The sequence below is a fragment of the Alligator mississippiensis genome, chromosome 11 (genome assembly GCF_030867095.1).
Source record: "Alligator mississippiensis isolate rAllMis1 chromosome 11, rAllMis1, whole genome shotgun sequence".
Taxonomy (NCBI): Eukaryota; Metazoa; Chordata; order Crocodylia; family Alligatoridae; genus Alligator; species Alligator mississippiensis.
The window spans coordinates 61012088-61029866 of record NC_081834.1 but is presented as its reverse complement, the minus strand read 5'-3'; the positions used below and the strand labels follow the sequence as shown (position 1 = coordinate 61029866).

The 17779-nt window shown below is 56.0% G+C and overlaps 1 non-coding gene across 1 annotated transcript; it reads left to right on the top strand.

Annotated features, from left to right (window-relative positions):
• The first annotated feature begins 3760 nt into the window (after positions 1 to 3760).
• On the top strand, positions 3761 to 3842 carry TRNAS-GCU (transfer RNA serine (anticodon GCU)). Its single transcript has one exon. It is a non-coding gene; the product is annotated as a tRNA-Ser (tRNA).
• The last annotated feature ends 13937 nt before the right edge of the window (positions 3843 to 17779 follow it).

Here is a 17779-nt window from a genome sequence, read left to right as displayed (position 1 = left end):
AAAGCCTCCATACGTTTCTCTTTCATACACCTCACTGCAGGATCACCATGCAATACAGCACAGCTTTGCTTCCCAAAGGCCAAAAAAACCCAACAATCTTTCTGCCTGCAAAACAATACAGTTTAAGTCTTTTCAAAGGTTTGGCTTCATTCAAATGATTTACATGTGTTGTTTCAGTACAAGACACAAGAGGCATGCAGAGGAAATGTATGAACTCAACACAAGTCGCACCTTCGACTAATTTAAGTTATAAAGTTAAAGTAAAAAAAAGAAAACGTTTTCTATCAATGACTAGACAGAGATCAATAGGATAATCAAGCTGCTTTAAAAGCCTACAGCAATCAACAGTAATTGAATATACTTTTGCTGTCATTTCATCATCTGTCATATTTTTATTTAGTCACCAAACTTCAACTAACCTTTGGCTGGCTTCTGGGTAAAAATTAGCTTCCAGGACTTAATAATAAGGTGGCGTAGTGTTTAAAGCGACAGGCTATTAATCCTTTGGGCTCTGTATGTGCGGGTTCAAATCCTGGCCTTGTCATGAGTTACTTGTGTAAATCAGGGCTGAACCACTGATTGTCCTTCTGCTGACTTCACTAGGAGCCAGACTGTCAAATGGTAAAAGTTGGGCAAGTGTATGCACTGGGCACATGTGTCTTTTGGGGGCTCTGGGCTCCAGGGAAGTGGGGAAATGTTAGCAGCCACACCTGCCATGCCCACACCAGGCCAGCCCACAAAACACACATCCTACCTCAAAAAGTAGTCACTTCACAAGAGGTTGTGGTGGAGCAGCGCAGTGGGAACACCAAGTGGGCACTGTGCTCCCCACACACCTTGTCATCCCATTCCCAGTCTGGCCTTTCCCCTGGCGAGGCTTAGAAAGCCCCAGGAGTTTGGGGGATCTTGGGCGCGGCTTAGAAAGCCCCAGGAGTTTGGGGGATCTTGGGGCAGGGGGCACTTGGCAGCAAGCTGAGCAGCTGCCTGGACAGGCACCAGGAAGGAACAACCCTCCCCAATAATGGGATTTCTCTGCCCTGCGCGTGGCAGGTCTCACCCCGCAGTGTTTTATCATGCACCCGCGTTCACCCCGCTGGCCCTTTTGCTCCAGCCTGACCCTCTGATCCCTGCGCGGCTTGGGAATGTCTTCCATTTTCTGCCGCCCAGGGGCGATTCCCTTCCCAAGACGGCTCCCGTGAAGAGCACGATACCGCGTGGATGAGCGCCTGTTGGTGATGGACAGGAGGGGTTTCGGAGCAGGGGGGACCAAAGGGGTCACCTCGGTGCAAGTCCTCCTGTCCTTCCCACCAAGGGGCGGAGGGGACACGCGCACTCAGGGCCCTCGTTATCCCCCACGGGTGGTAAAAGGCTGTAAATTATTGTAGCCATTTCCCCGAGATGTCCGTCACCACCCTTCCCTCCGAAACGTCACACAGAGACATTTGGGGTGCAAGAGAGACGAGCGTACATTCGAGTATGCACAAGGAAGAGTTTTCCAGTCCAGGCTCACAGGTCATTTCCAGATATTTCGTACTTTCTTAAAGCAAATGGCACTTTTTTTGAACCCGAGCATCCCTGGGGAGAAGTAAAACCAGGCCAGATGGCAAGTTTCAAACATCAGCCTTTCCATACAGACCACCGTAGGCAGCACGAGTTACAATCACCTCCGAGGAAACACTGGCATTTCTGCCGAACTTGTGCAGAGCTGGAAGGGTCTTGCTCAGACTTCCCCAACAAACTCGGAAACATTGTGGGATGAGGCTTGTTGGGCTCACATTGTTTAAATCTTTGACCTCAGGAAGTGCTCCCCAAACTTTGCCTCCATATGAAGGACGCTTACACCAGGAAACTACGGCTATGGACCGCACCCAGAGTGGTGGTGGATGGGTCCTTCTCGGCCTGGAGGGAGGTGGGCAGTGGGGTCCTGCAGGGTTCAGTCGTCGGACCGGTATTATTTAATATCTTCATCGGTGATTTGAACGAGGGTGTGGAGAGCACCCTCTCCAAGTTGGCTGATGATACCAAGTTATAGGGGAAAGTTAGTACACCGGAGGGCAGGGAGCAGATTCAGGCCGACCTGGACAGGTTGGATCAATGGGCAGAGAGAAATAGGATGCAATTTTAATAAAGATAAATGCAAGGTACTCCACCTGGGAAGGAGGAGCCCCAGCACACCTATAGGTTGGGGAGCGTCCTTCTCAGCAGCTCGGAGGCAGAGAGGGATCTTGGAGTCATAATTGACTCCAAGATGAACAGGAGCCGGCAGTGTAATGAGGCCATCCACAAGGCCAATCGCACCCTGTCATGCATGAGCAGGTGCATGACTAATAGCTCAAGGGAGGTGATGCTCCCCCTCTACGTGGTACTGCTCAGGCCGCAGTTGGAGTACTGCGTCCAGATTTGGGCGCCGCACTTCAAGAGGGACGCGGGGAGTCTGGAGAGGTCCAGAGGAGGGCCACTCGCATGATTAGTGGCCTTCATGATAGACCCTACGAGGGGAGGTTGAGAGAGCTGAATCTCTTCAGCCTTCACAAGAGATGGCTGAGGGGAGATCTTGTGGCCGCCTATACATTTATTAGTGGACGTCAACGGGGAATAGGGGAAGCGCTGTTTCCTAAGGTGCCCCAGGGAGTGACTAGGAACAACGGGTGTAAACTAGCTGAGAGTGGATTTAGGTTAGATGTTAGGAAGAAATGTTTCACAGTAAGGGCGGCCAGGATCTGGAGTGGGCTCCCAGGAGAGGTGGTGCTGTCACCTAGCTTGGAGGACTTCAAGAGGAGGCTAGATAGTCACCTGGCTGGGGTCATCTGACCTCGGCCCTCTTTCCTGCCGGGGCAGAGGGGCGGACACGATGATTCATTGTGGTCCCTTCCGACTACAATCTATGAATCATCTTCTCTCCAACAGGCCATGGTTTGCTGTCCGGTGAGCCCACACAACCCCAGACAGCCTCAGGCTTCCTGGGTATAAGCAAGAGTGGATTTTGGCCAAATGAACATCTCTCTTCACCTGCCGGGCCAGTAGAAACACATATAACATGTTCCTCCCCCACCGAGTTCCCTTCTCCTTCTTCGCGTGGAGAGGACATGAGTCCAGGAAGATGTGGGGGGACCCAGAGGCCAGCTCTACGCTGGGCTCCAAACCTGCGCCCCAAACCCTGCGGGATCCCTCTGCGCGGGTACTTAGGTCTCAAGCGGACTGTGATCTTCAGGGTTCAGTAATGTTGCCGAATCTGGACTCCATTTCCTCGTGTTTTACCCTTGAGGTTTCTAACAAGCTCCGCGAGAGTTCACGTGCGACGTAGTGAAATATCTTTGACCACGCTCGGTAGTTTCCCCGCGCGGTTATGCGCTTTGCCGTTGTAAACGACAGCTTCACCCGAGAAGATCAGCTTGGGCTGGATTTGAGAGCACCTGTCCAGCGCGCCCTGAGGAAGAAAGAGAAGAGAGACAAACAATTGCACCATGAATCGCTGCAGGGGGATCCATTGGTGCTAAATCCAAAGCCTAGTCTCAAAGGAGCAATAAGGGAATAAGAGGGGCCACATACACGAATAACATTAAAGCACTGACTGCACCTGTTCTTTCCAACCCCACCCCCAACATTTTGATGACCAGTGGTTTGGTGAGGGCCAACCCTTCTCATGATCCAGCATCTGACTCAGCCACTTCAATACTGCAGGAATGGCCCAGGACCTTCCAGCACGGGTGCGGTTTTTTGGTATTGAGAAAGATTTTCTTTTGGTAGACGTAACAGGCATGACAAGGTGGCCGAGTGGTTAAGGTGAGGGTCTGCTAATCCATTGTGTACTACATGCATGGGTTTGAATCCCATCCTTGTCGTGTGGCATTTTTGTGGAGCGAGGTGGGCACGCTGGAGGGGAGGAACAGGATCCAGCTAGCTCTGGACAGGTTGCAGAGGTGGGCGCATGAGACTAGGCTGGGATTCAACACAGACAAATGCAGGGCAAATGAGCCAGCAGCACACCTATAGGCTGGGAATCACCCCTCTTGCCAACATGGTTGCGGAAAGGGATCTTGGAGTCATCGTTGACTCCAGGACAGACATGAGCCACCAATGCGAGGAAGTGGCCAGCAAGGCTAACCGCACCTTGTTGTGCATCTACAGATGCATCACAAGCAGGTCCAGGGAGGTGATCCTTCCCCTCTATGCAGCACTGGGCACGCCGCAGTTGGAGTACTGCATCCAGATGACGGAGAAGGAGACGCATGCATGCATTTCCAAATCACAGACAAAGCGCGTGAGACAAGCAGCCTGCACATGGAAGAATTTGCATTTGTTTTAATCTGAGAACATTTAACAAGGATGGCCGCATATGTAGGGAACAGATAAGAAAGGCTAAAGTGGCGACCAAACTTAGATTAGCAACAGAAATCACGGACAACCAGAAGTCCTTCTTTAGGTACATGGGGAACAGGAGGAAAACATGGGAGTGTGGGGCCATTCCTCAACAACACAGGAGAGCTGGTTACCAGCACCCAGGAGCAAGCTGAACTCCTGAATGACTACTTCGCCGCGGTCTTTCACTGGACCAAGGGGAAAACAGCGCCAGGTGGAGTACAGGATGAGCACGGCAGGAATAACTGCCTTCCTACTATTGCCGTAGAATTGGCGTGTGATCAACTAAAAATATTAGACATGGACAGGTCAGTGGGACCAGGTGATCTTCATCCAAGAGTGCTGAAGGAGCTGGCCAAAGTCACTGAGGACCCCTTGGTGAAACTCTTCCACAACTCTTGACGCTCTGGAGAAGTCCCTGAGGACTGGAAGAGGGCCAATGCTGTGCCCATCCACACGAAGGGCAGGAGGGAGGACCCGGGTAACTACAGGCCACTCAATGACCTTCAGTCAACTGAAATGTCAGAGGTATTGCCAATTAGCAACAGATGCAATGAATCTCCTGCTCTGTTCAGCATTGCTGAGGCCTCCCCTGGGGTCCTGTGTCCTGGTTTGAGCCACACGATTCAAGAAGGCTGTATCGGGAATTGATTATGCACCAAGTGCTGAGATGCAGCTGCTTCTGGGGTGGGGCATGCTGGAGGCTAGGTCTACAGCACCCCCTGTCATGAAAGAGCCAGGTGCCTGGCATGGGTCATGGTTGATGCTCTCCCAGGGTAACCCTGGCAGCATCGTCATCGTCTGCTGGGGACATGGGGTAGAAGGAGCAGTTCTGCACAGGAGGTGGTAGGGATCGTTTGGGGTCCTGCCCCACCCCACCTCAATGGCGTGGGCAATGCCTTTGGATCCAATGCAAGGAGGCCAATATTTCCCAACTACCTCCAAGCCTTTTTAAGAACAGCAAAGCTCACAGGGATGCACTGTATTGCCCAAGGATGCATTTAGGGACACGGTTCAAAGGAACCTCAGCCAGCTTTCTGTTTTGTGTGCTTATAACTAACTGCAGCTCAGTGTTAGCCTGTAGACAACTCCCTGGCTGATGCAAAGGAACAGCTAGATATTTCCCTTGCACCTACATTGACTGTGCTGCGAAACACTTGAGGCCACTTTTGAGATGCAGACTTCCCTGCTGCCACACTTCACAACTTTGATGTCCAAGTTGGGGTTGCTAAATATAGAGACTCCCCTCAAGGAGTTCACTGGGGGTGATATGCAAGTCTCACACCACTAGCATCCTCCTTCATCTGCACCGGGTATTACTTGAAAGCTGCAGTCACCGACCAGGACACTATTGCCCTAGATATACAAATGCAGAGCAGAGATCGTTCCTACCCTACAGGAGCTTGCAGTGCAAGGACCTGGTTTCACAAAACCCAGCAGCATAGAGCCAAAGCAGCATCTCGGAGGCTGCTGCCAATGTAGTGCCAGACCCCGGCTGTTCCCAGCTTGGGCGAGGCGAGAAGGGTCGTGCAGTCATCGTTCCTCCGCCCTGCACAGCCAGGACCAAGCACAGTGACAGTCTGCAAGTTCCTGAAAGAGGCAAGGGACTGCTCACTGGGCGTCTGCCCCAGATGGAGCACAGGCCGGACCCTGGAGGGATACGCCACGTGCAATGTGGTGCACTAGGGAGCAGCTCTGTGTCTAAGGCACAGTTTTCCAGAGATCCAACAATGCAGCAAGACTCCAGCTTTCCCCACTGTGGGCCTGTGCACTCATGGCACAGCAAGACTCAGGGGCGGGAGCTGTCCCTGGCATGTTTTTACATGATGAACAACACGCCCAGGCACTGCCCTTCTCTTCTGGCAGGGCTCAAGGTTAGGGCAGCTCTAATGCAGCCTTCAGTTTAGTACCAAGAAATGGGGCTCCAGCAGTCCACCATCCCGGTCCCTTGGATAGCGATGTGGTTATGAACAGTTCTTGTGAACACATGCTCCTGTCCTGTTAACAACAGGGCTAAGCAAGATGCTGCTCCAAGCTGGACTGTCTCCTACAGCTTTGTCCCTCTAAGTAAGATCACCCATATAGTAGCCAAACATCTGGCTTGTATTTTATTATGAGTTTTGGCTTCCAAATGGAGAGTCATTTCCTCTGAAGTATACACTCAATATTATGCAAAGGCTTCCCATGCTCATTCTCCACCGCTGCCAGGCACTGTGCTCTGTAGGATCGTTCCTGCAGTACATGGTGGGAGGCGTAACAAGAGCCCCAGCTCAGGTTCAACTCAAAAATACTCCAAAGAAACAACCCCACAATCCAATTTTTTTGGAAAGCCAGTGTCATTTTCAGACTCCCAATACACAGTGTGGACAGACCAGTTCTCCATGCTGCGACACCAGCACACAGAAGTGTTAAACCTCAACCCCACGTGAGGCCCAACGACTAGGGAATCCAACGAACCAATTGCCCGTGGGATCCTGATACCCGTTAGCCAGAGCAGAGCAGGGGAAAACCCAAGCACACGCCGCGCTCAACTGCTTTATTAGAGCGGAGGCAACTTCAGACGGGTGCAGCCAGCGCACACGCCCTGCAGAAGAGCATTGCTTTCGTACATTTATACTTCTCAGTTCACCCTCATTACCATTAACCACGCCCAGTTTCCTTCTGCCCCGCCCACAGTTTCACCCCCGCATTTACATGGAATTGCCTAGGCCTGAGGAACTTGTCCACTCTGCCCCCACATGAGGTTGGCACCCCACTTCACCCCGACTGTCCCTACTTCACCCCGACCATCTTTAGTCACAGGTCTCAAAAGCCTTCTTTATGCACCCATTGGTTTCCTTTCCGTTTGGTTTCAGTTCCTCTACTTCACAATGAAACAAACAGTTAAACAATTAAACAGACTATTAACCATTTAAAGCCCTAAGTAAACAGTGCCTAGTTCAATCTCTAACTTGATTCAGCTCAGCTCAACAAGGGAAAAGGGTGAGAAAGAGCAGATTGCAAAAAAGGTGAGAAAAAGCAAGCATTAGGAAGGAATGCAGGAGCTGTAAGAAATCACCATCCTAACAAGAACTAAGTACCAGCTTGCGCCTGTGTGCATGCACACTCATACAGGCACTGGACAGGGTACATTGGGTGGCTGCTGTTCTGCAAGCCCGCTGCCAAGCTGCCCGGCAGTCCTGGCTGCAGTTTTTGCACCACAAGCAGCAGCCTAAAGAGGAACACGAGTCAGGAGCACAAAGAGGTGCAAGGATCATGAAACTAAGCACTGCCTGTGAAGCAATATTTCCAAGAGCAGCTTGGCTCTGCCAGAGGTGGTGCCTGGACTTGCAAAACAAGCATTGCCGAGTGGGAGAAGATGGTGGTATAGATCTCGGGGAAGTGGAAGAGGCTGCAGATCTTCAGGGTGAGCAATAACAGTGTCCTGGAGATCACCGGGGATCTTGCTCCAGAGGACCCGGCGCATGGGAGCTCTGTCGCCCTTCGGACGTATGCAGCCACTCATGGAAGCGTCCAACCCCCAACCGCTACACGAGCTGGGCCTGGGACCCGGGAGTCCAGGGGTGGGAGCTGCGACCTTGGTGCCCATCGAGGGCAGCCACAGCTGTCCATGCCCTGCCATCCCCATGGGGCCTCGAATCTGCATGGGCTTTGCTCAAGCCGGTGGGCACCAGCCCAGTATGAGTCCTGACCTGCCCCAGGCGATCTGCCCCAGCCCAAAGCATGCTGGGAGATTGCACCAGGCAGCAGAGCCAGGGGGCCTGAGTTATCTCCCTGCTCTGGGAGAGGGAGTCGGGGGCAGGCCAGGAGCCCGGACCCCTGAGCTCCCCTTGCTCTGGCAGGGGCTGGAGGGTTATGCGGGGGATCTGGGAACCCAGGCACCTGGGTGCCCTCCTGCACCCCAGCAAGCGCTCACCCACCTGAGTTCGGTCTTCAGCTCCCCCGCCACGTCTCTGCCCCCCACGGGGAGAAGAGAAGGGGAAGCAGAAAAGCTGGATGGGGAAAGGGCAAGGGGGGCTGAGCCCAGGGCAGGGCACAGAGCACCTCTGCCTGGACGCCCTGCCATGCGCTGGGCACCAGGGGCGCCCGCCCCAACTACATCATCCCAGCCAAGGCTTTTTCTAGCCGGGGCTTCAAAACCTCCAAGGATGGAGATTAGAGAGCCTCTCTGGGAGCCTGTTTCTGTGCTTTACTAACCGCCTCCTGAGCTTTTCCTCTGATCTAACCTAAACTTGGCTGGATGCAACCTGAGACCAATACCCCTTCTTATACCTAGGCCAACGTCTGCCCGCAAAGGCCAGCCACCTCTCCTATTCCCGCTGTACCCAGCCTGACACCCCCACAGCCAGCCGCAGCTCCTGTCCCTGTTATACCCAGCCCAATGCCCGCAGAGCCAATCGCACCTCCTGTCCCTGTTATACCCAGCCCAATGCCCCCAGAGCCAATCGCAGCTCCTGTCCCTGTTATACCCAGCTCAATGCCCCCAGAGCCAGCTGCAGCTCCTGTCCCCGCTATACCCAGCCCAATGCCCCAGAGCCAGCTGCAGCTCCTACCCTTGTTTTCTGCAGCTGGTCACCCCTGCCAGACCCAGCCACAGCTCCTACCTATTATACCCAGCCTGACACCCCCCAGATCCAACTCGGGGCAGCAGGGAAACTGAGGCAGGAATGGCGTGACCCGCAACCCAGCAGCAGGTTTCCAGCAAGTGGGGTGAGCACCCAGGTGTCCGGGTCTCCAGGCCGTGCTGCCCTCTGGCATTGCTAAGTCAGAAATCTGAAATTATTGTATGGGAAGCTCAAATCCATGGATTTTCTGCAAAACTATCCTACAAAAAAAGCGTGCAAATAAATCTCGTTCTTGCCGTAACATCCCTTTGCCGTATGCTGTTCTCATCACGTCCTCAGTCTTGATCAACAGCTTCTTGGAGGTGGTGGTGGCGGTGGCAGGCCCTGCCCCGGGCCCACACAGCGCGTCCCCAGCACCGCAGCCTTGGGGAGGCCATTGACCAGTGCCATGAAGCCTGGCTACTCACACGGCTGGTCCAATATCTCAGCCCGAGCCTGGTCTGGCCCGCTTGCAAGACAAGTGCCGAGTCCTGTCCCCAGCAACGCTGGGCTGGGAGCGGGGGAGAGGAGACTTGTCCCCACCTGGATGTGGACGTGTGCAATGTGCCCAGATGTGCTTCCCAGATGTGGGGGTAGCAGCTGGCCTAGAGGACCTGCTGCAGCTGGAGCCTTTGGCTGCACCAGGCCAGGGCGCTGAGGGGGTTGAACCCTGACCCCATGTTCCCGGCGGGGACGTGGTCAATCCCCCACCCCGGGGCACCTGGAAGAAGGCCCCGGCCCAGCCCCGTCTCCTGGGACTGCAAGGGCGGGCAGCCGGCACTGCCCCGTGCACAGCACAGAACCGGGGGCCAGTTTCAGGCTGGATGTAAGGAAGAATTTCTTTATTATCTGAGCCCCCAAGGTCTGGAATAGCCTGCCGCCGGAGGTGGTTCAAGCACCTACTTCGAACACCTTCAAGAGACATTTGGATGTTTATCTTGCCGGGATCTTACGATCCCTGCTGACTTCCTGCCCCTGTGGCAGGGGGCTGGCCTCGATGATCTTCTGAGGTCCCTTCCAGCCCTAATGTCTATGAATCTACGAATCAATGAATTCATGCCACAAAAAAATGCGTGTGCACTTTGAAGATACAGCATCATCTGTTGAGCATCATGCACACAGGGTCGGGACCAAGAGCTTTCAGCGTTGCCCAGCCAAGGTCATTGCAGGCCCGGCTGCCCGTGCTCTCTGGCCTGCTCTGTCTTCCTGGACCTGGTCCTGGGGAAGACTCCAAGCAAGGTATCCTAGAGGGGACCCTGCCGCAGTGGTCAGGTGGGATGAACGGGGACCCTGATTTCTTGCCGTGACCCCAGTGACACCAGTGCAAGAAGGAAAAGATGGCTGGATACAGCAGTGCCCTGCAGAACAGGGCCTGTGACCAGCCATGGCCTCTCCAGGGGAGTTCAAGCCCTGGCACCTCATGTGGACGTGCTCTGGTGAGATGCTCACGGCAGGACTGGTCCTGAGCACCCAGAGAGCAAGGGCAGGATGACCCGGACATTTCCCAGGTCACCTTTATATCCCATGGTGACAAGAGTGGGGAAGAGGGCAGGCTTGGATCCCACAAGCTGCCACAGCGCTGAGGGACCCCATGTCCTCACATTTACTGGGATCTCTGCATGTGTCAGGCCAGGGAGCTGGACCCCAGAGGTGAAAGCTCCCACCTGGACGGCACCTGCATAGAAATCCTGATGTGATCTGCCACCTGAAACCTGGCCTGACCCGGCCTGAGGAAGGGGTCAGACTCCTCTGGGAAGTGGAGGGGGAGAAAACCCTCAGGGCAGATGGGAAGCAATGACTAGGGGAACGTGCAGGATGACGTGCTGAACCAAACCCAAGCACCTTCTCTTCAGTGAAGCCCTTATGTGAGCCCAGGGAAGGTTTCATCAGGATTTGCAGAGAGCAGAGAGGCCTGAGGATCTGGCCCCAGGGCTCGGGGTTACCCAGGACCCTGCCCCAGGGCTGTCCCTGTGCTTCGCTGCCGGCCCCAAGAGTCACGGTCAAAGGTCGTCCGGGGCCGGGGACCCCCGCAGGCCAGGCCAGACCCCCGGCGCCCACAGCCCTTGTCCCGGGGGGGATGAACACTCTGGTTGCCGTGGCAACGGTGCAGTTGCTTAAAAGTGTGACATCACAATCCCCAGCCTAACTGTCAGCCCGGCTCCGCCCAGCGCGCTCGTGGCGTCGCCGCAGCCAGTCGCACGTCCCGGTCGGCAGTGTTTGCGGAGTTAGTTGATTCGCTGTTAGTTGGTTTGTTATGTTTGTTAGGTCGTTAGTTCGATAGTTTGTTATTTCAGTAGTTCATTAGTTCATTCATTCGTTAGGTAGTTCGTTAATTCGATAGATAGTTTGGTACTTCATTAGTTTGATAGTTTGTGAGTTCAGTAGTACATTAGTTCAGTAGTTAGTTCATTAGGTAGCTACTTCATTGGTTAGATAGATCGTTAGTTCCTTCATTAGTTAGACAGTTAGTGAATTAGTTCCTTAATTCAGTAGATCAGTAGTGTATTTGTTAGCTAGTTAGTTAGTTTAGTTAGTTAGTTAGGTCAGTAGTTAGTTTCCTGTCGTTCCCCACCCGAGCGGCGGGAGCGCGCGCCTGCAGGAGCCGTGAGTGCCCGTTCACGGGACTCACGGTCCCGTGGTGGGGCAGGGGCTCAGGCTGTGCCAGGCCCAGGACGCGGCCCCGGGCCTCGTCCCTGCTCTCGCCAGCCCGGTCCTCTCGCCCTCCTGCAGCTCAGGGCTGCGTTTGGTGCAGATGCTGCGGCGCGAGAAGCTGCCACCGCTGCGCCTGCGCTCCAGCACCCCGGGTGAGGGCTGGGCACGGCCCCCACGGCACCAATGGGGGTGGGCGGCACGGGAGGCTTCAGGCCCGGCAGGGTTTGCCTGGCAGGCCAAGCCCCGCTGTGCCAGGTCCAACCTGGACAGACCCGGCTCCGTGCCCCCAGCTGTGCCCCCTGCTCCGCACCAGCCAGGTCCTGGAGACGGGGAGCAGGACTGGCCCCCACGGGCTCCTCACTCTGCCCCGGTCCTGGCCCTGCCCCTCCCCGAGTCTTGCCCGTGGCAATGGCCCTGCTGCCCTCTACTCTCTTGCAGGCGGGCCACACGGGCTCTGGGACCCCCGTCCTCACAGCGGTGCTCAGTCCCCCCAGCCTGATGCACAGCCCTCGTCTCCCCTCAGCACCAGATGCCACCCTGGGCGCAGGCAGGCGGGCAGCAGACAGACTCCCCGCCATTAAGGGCGCTGCGGATTTACCTCCCCTGGGGGCAGGCCAGGAGCGGAGGGAGCCTGCACCCGGTGAGTTTGGGTCGCCTGAGCTGGGGGGCTTGTGCAGTTGTGTGGGGAGGGGGCAAGGTCTCTGCATGGGGGCACCCCCTCTCCCTCCTCGGTCTCCATTCCCAGGGGTCGAGCTGATCCAGCCCCTCCAGCCCCACGGCACTTTCTTCCACCCTCCAGATGCCTGTTTGGGCCAGGAGACCCCTCCCCAGTCTTACTGCCCCTCATCCCTTCGTGCCCTGGCACCCACCCACTTGTAAGCAGAGTGGGTGCAGCTGACGCGGTGCCCCTTGTCCCCCCAGGACCAGGAGCAGTGCCGGGGGGAAGTGGAGGGGTGGGGGAGACCCTCCCAGCTGTGCGGGGCAGCTCTGCCAGGGCCGAGATGTGGCCGGACCCTCCCGCTGCCGTGAGTCTCTGCCCTGACCAGGGCGGTTGGGGTCTGATCTGGGGGTCAGGGGTCTCTCCCCAGGTGCCCTGTGCTCCTCCCAGCCCCATGCATGGCATGAGATCCCGGGGGAGAATCTCGCTCCCTGCCGACTCCACGGGCCCTGCAAGAATAAGGGAAGGGGTCGTGGGCTCATCCCCCGATACCAGGGACAGTCCTTCCCAAACCAGAGTGTCGGAGGGCACCTGGGACCCTGAGTGGGAGGTGGGGGCTCACCTGAGATGGGTGGTAACAGCCAACCCCTGGCACCCCCGGGACCCAGGCCTGTGAGCCCTGCCCAACCCCAGGGCTCTGGGGGCTGCCATCCCTGCACCCTGGGGAGATGGGGAACTCGCTGCCCAGGGGAGTCCATCGCCCCAGCAGCTCTTTCCTTCCCCAGACAGAGAAACCCCATGGCAGGCAGCGCCGTCAGCAGGTGAGCGGGACCCAGGCGGGCTGGGGGCTGTGAGGGAGACCGAGTGCGCTGGGCATGGCTGCATGGAGGGGTAGACCAGAGGGACAAGGCTGGGGCTGGGCTGGGGGATGATGGGTGAATGAATGGCCAGAGGGACACATGGGGTCAACCGGTGGCTACGTGTGCAGACAGACAGGCCATGGCGTGACGTCTCCCTAACCTGCACCGTCTCGTTTGCTGCAGCTGGAGCTGGAGGCGCTTCGGGCCTGGCTGGCACAGGCAGAGCAGGACATGGAAACTGTGCTGTCCTGGTAGGTGTGGGGCTGGGGAGGGAGCTGGCTGTTCCCGTTGTGCGGCACAGGGCTCGGGGCACAAGCCCAGGGCCCATCCCACCTTCTGTGCATGTTTCTGCCTGGGGAAGGGGTGTTTTCTGGGACGGCACCATCCATCTCTCTCAGCCCAGTAATGGTTTTTTGTCTCCACAGTGCACGGCAAAGGGAGGAGCGGCTCCGGCTGAGTTTGTGCGGGGCAGGGGTCCTCAGGGCTGTGGGGCAGGGGAGGGAAGAGGTTGAGGCCAAGCTTGGCCAGGCTGGGGGACATCCCAGAGGCTGCTGAAGCTGGAAGCAGAGTCCCGACACGTGGCGTGCGGGGAGAGGAGGGACCTGATGGGTGCGCAGGGAGGTAACGCTGGTGGGTGCGGGGCCCGATACGCTGGGCGCAGGCATGGGCAGGCTCTGACGGGCTGGGGCGATTCTCGTGCAGGCCCAAGTGGAGGCGCTGAGGAGCCAGAACCTCTTCCTGGTGCTGGCCCTCAAGGCGCAGAGGGAGCAGGGCTGCGAACAGGACGACAGCCCCACGGAGGTGAGTCCTTCTGCATGCCCCTGCCCCAGGGGAGGGGGAGTGTGCGTGTGCCCGTGTGTGCACAGGGCAAGGCTGGCCCCTGCTGTGCCAGCCCCCCAGTGGAGGCGACGGGGGGTTGCCCTGGGGGGAGGGCTTGTGTGTGCAGCGCTGGGCACCATGTGAGCTGTGTGGATGGCACAGTGGGACCGGTGGGGTGACAGGTCTGTGCTGCACTGACCTCCCCTGCTCCCTGGGTTACTGCCCCCCAGCCTCCCCACATACTCCACCACATGCCAGCGCTGGCCCACGGGCTTGATTTTCTCTTCACTGCTATGTTACTTTTTCATTTGCACCAGACTCCCATGGATATGGAGGGGATGGCGGAGGAGTGCTGGCCACCCTGGAGGGGGTAAGTCGGGGACAGAGAGGGCAGGGTGAAGTGCGGGGCTGTCCTGGGTAGCTGGTGGGCTCTGGGCCAGGCTATGGCATGTTGCAAGTGGTGCTGTTTGCAGGTAGGGGAGTCCTTCCTTCTCCGGTGCTGGTGGGGATGGATTCAGTCCAGGACCCGTTTCTGACCAGCTCCTTTTTGTGCAACCAGGAGCATTAGCTCCTGCCAGGAAACGGAGGCAGGGTCCCATGAGGTCAAGGGGACGCAGAATTTGACAGAGGCGAGTCTTCGTTTGAGTGCTCGCCTCCATGACGGGCAGGGGTTCTGGAGAGAGGGGAGGCCGGGGCATGGGCTGGTGGAAGTGGTAGGGCTTGGGGGTTTGGGGTGTCTGCGAGGTGACCAGTGTCTCTGCCTCCCACCCCCAGTGCTGACACGGCGGCAGAGGGGAGGAGGCGAAGGTGGGGAGCACTGAGCAGGTGAGTTGCCAGGACTTCACCCCAGGGTTTGGAGGTCAGAGCTTCTGGCCCAGGTCAGGCCTGCTGGGACAGAAATCCCCGCTGAACCAAGTGTGAGAACCACGTACTGCTCCCAGTTGAGGAGACTCTCCTTTACCCTTTGGTTGTTCCTGGGTGTGAGCAGAGGGGCCGATATCCAACCCCATCCCGCTCACACTAGTTTCTTCTCACCTGGCCTGTACCCCACCCTGCGCGTGCCCTGATTCTGCCCTTCTCCCACAAGTTTCACCTGGCCTGGATGGTCCCATGCTGTTTTGCCCCCAGATGAACAGCTGAACTCCTCCCCTCCCCATGCCCCTCCGTCCTCCCTGTTCATGATGCATCTGCCACTGTGATGAGCACCCCTGAACTTTCACTACAGTTTCTATACTTCGAAAACAGCTTTATATGTTTAAAAAAATATATTTTATCTAACCAAGGACATAAAATAGGTTGTTTAGGCTAAAAAAGATCGCTTGTTGCTTAGTTGTTTAATTGCTGGCCTCGCTAAAAAAGAAGCTATATCAACAAAGTCCCAGAAAAGGAAGGGGGGTTACTTGGGAGAGAGCTGGAAGGGGGGTTACTTGCTGGGCTTGCTACACATTTCATCACATCAACAAGTTTAACCTGTTACATAGCTATATAAGGCAGACGCCCACTGGGGTGGGGGTGCTTACTTTATAAACGATTGCCAAACACCACTTTCTACACAAAAATAAAGATTAAGTTAGATCCTTCACTCCTGTGTGTTTATTGACACAAGCGCACCGGACACGAACTCACTGTCCTTTGGAGACAACAATTTCTGGCGACCCAGATGGGACCCTAGCTGACTGCCTTGCCCGGTCCACCTTTTCGGCTCCGGCAACAACTGTGGACGGCGCGAGGGCCAGGCACCACCGACCTTATTCGTCGGAGGTCTGACCGTCTCCTGGTTGCCTGACGGAGTCGTGGAGAGGTACAATGGCGCAACGCTTGAAGGACCAACTTAATCGGGCGGGGCGAGGGAGGTTTCAACGGACTGGTGAGTACTTCTTTCCATATTTTGAGCAGGTTGGGGAAGAGACGGCTTTAAAAGTTCCGACCGTGTAGACGCCCTAGGCGAGTGAGATCGGGTGGCAGCCCCGTGAGCTCCCTTTGATCAGTTTGGTTCTGAGGCTGAGCGGCGGTCGCCGTCCGGTAGTCGGACAATGGGAAGTAACCAGTCCAAGATTCCACCCTGCAGTCCCTTAGGATGCATTTTGAAAAACTGGCCAAAGTTTGGAAGCGACCCTATGATGAAACAACAGATGATTCGGTATTGCAATACATGTTGGCCACAGTACCAACTTGCGGATGCTGCAGCCTGGCCGGAGAATGGGTCTTTGGATTATAGCACTATCTTGCAGTTAGTTGTTTTGTAGGCGCCAAGGGAAGTGGGATGAGATGCTTTATTAGAGGCATATATGACTTTGTATAGGGATGGGGTTACACAGAAGTCGTGTGGGATATTTAGGGGAAGCGGGGTAATGGCTTTACGGGGGGTCACCACAGTATGTCCGGAGGAGCCGGAGGAGGGAGACGTGCAGTTGCTAATTGCTCCCACGGCTCCCCCATCTTATCCTGTGAGCCCTGCGTCACCACAGGGGACTTCCACTTTCTGCGCAGAAATAAAGATTAAGTTGGATCCTTCACCCCTGTGTGTTTATTGGCACAAGTGCACCGGGCACGAACTCACTGTCCTTTGGGGACAACAACACCAAGTCTCTGGACTCGGGCCTGCACATAGGATGCCCGCCAAAAGACTTTGGCACAAATTACAAATGGGCACCCACAGACTCCCCACAGTTGGCATTGGGAAACGGTCCTATACTTCCCATCCCACCCTGCAATTCCACCATCTCTAGGTCCTTCCCATGGGAACAACACTGAGAGAGAGTGCATTTGGCATCTGCCTTTCACCCTCTTCAATGTGGGGACATCCTACAACACCTTTGTGGCTACGAGTTCCAGACCTCCAGCATGACGGGGCTCCAGCACTGTGCCCTGACCTGTCGGCAGTGGATTGATAACCGTGTGTCCTTCCATATATTTCGATGTGATATTTTTCTCTGTCTCTCTTAGTAAAGGTGGTTCTTGATGAATGTGCTCCACGTGTTTTGTTTGCCCCCGTTTCCCCATGGGTGAGGTCAGACAGGGGATTCCCTGCTTTCGTGGGTGCTGATTTCTGTGAAATCATGAAGGGTGCAGAGAAAGGGAAGAGGTGCCTAGCCATGAGAGCCTGAAGTCAGTCAGATGTCGGGTTCTAGATGAAATAAGATCGGAAGAGGCTTGTGCTCTGTCTGTCTGTCTATTTGGAAAGCTTATGCTCTCAATGCATATTTGTCTTATTTAATTAGCTGATAAAGGTGCAACTCTACCTTGCTTTATTACTGAAGGAATCAATGGCCCATTTTTCCAGGCACTGCGTGGCATCCTGCTTATGCTGCACAGCGGTACAGCCTCAGCATCTCCACCTCATCACATTGGCATGCTCCAAGGATGTGGCCTCCAGCAGTGCCGTAGCAAGGCGGGGGGCGAGTGGGGCGACTGCCCTGGGTGCCGAAGCGAAGGGGACGCCGAGAGGCGCTCCCCAGCTGGGGCGGGAGCAGGACGGAGCCGTGAGGGGCTTATCTGGAGAGATGGGGATGGGAAAAGGGTGGCTTGTGCCGCTGCGTACACTCCTGGCAAGCATGGGGGGGTGCCCCCCCGATCTGTGCAGGGGGCTAGGGCGGGCTGCCACTGCGGGGTTTGTCCCAGGCATCAAACTTTGGTGCTTCGGCACTGGCCTCTAGGGTGGATCTACCTAAGCCACGTTCTGGCTTCCAGATCTCCGGGAGTCTCCCCAGCCTGGGCAGCCCCTCCTCCCAGCCTAACTCCTCCCCTGCTCAATTTTCCTTCCTTCCTCCTCTTTCTCCCTGTTATACGTTTAATTAGCTCATAGAGCATACTGTTATGTATGCATG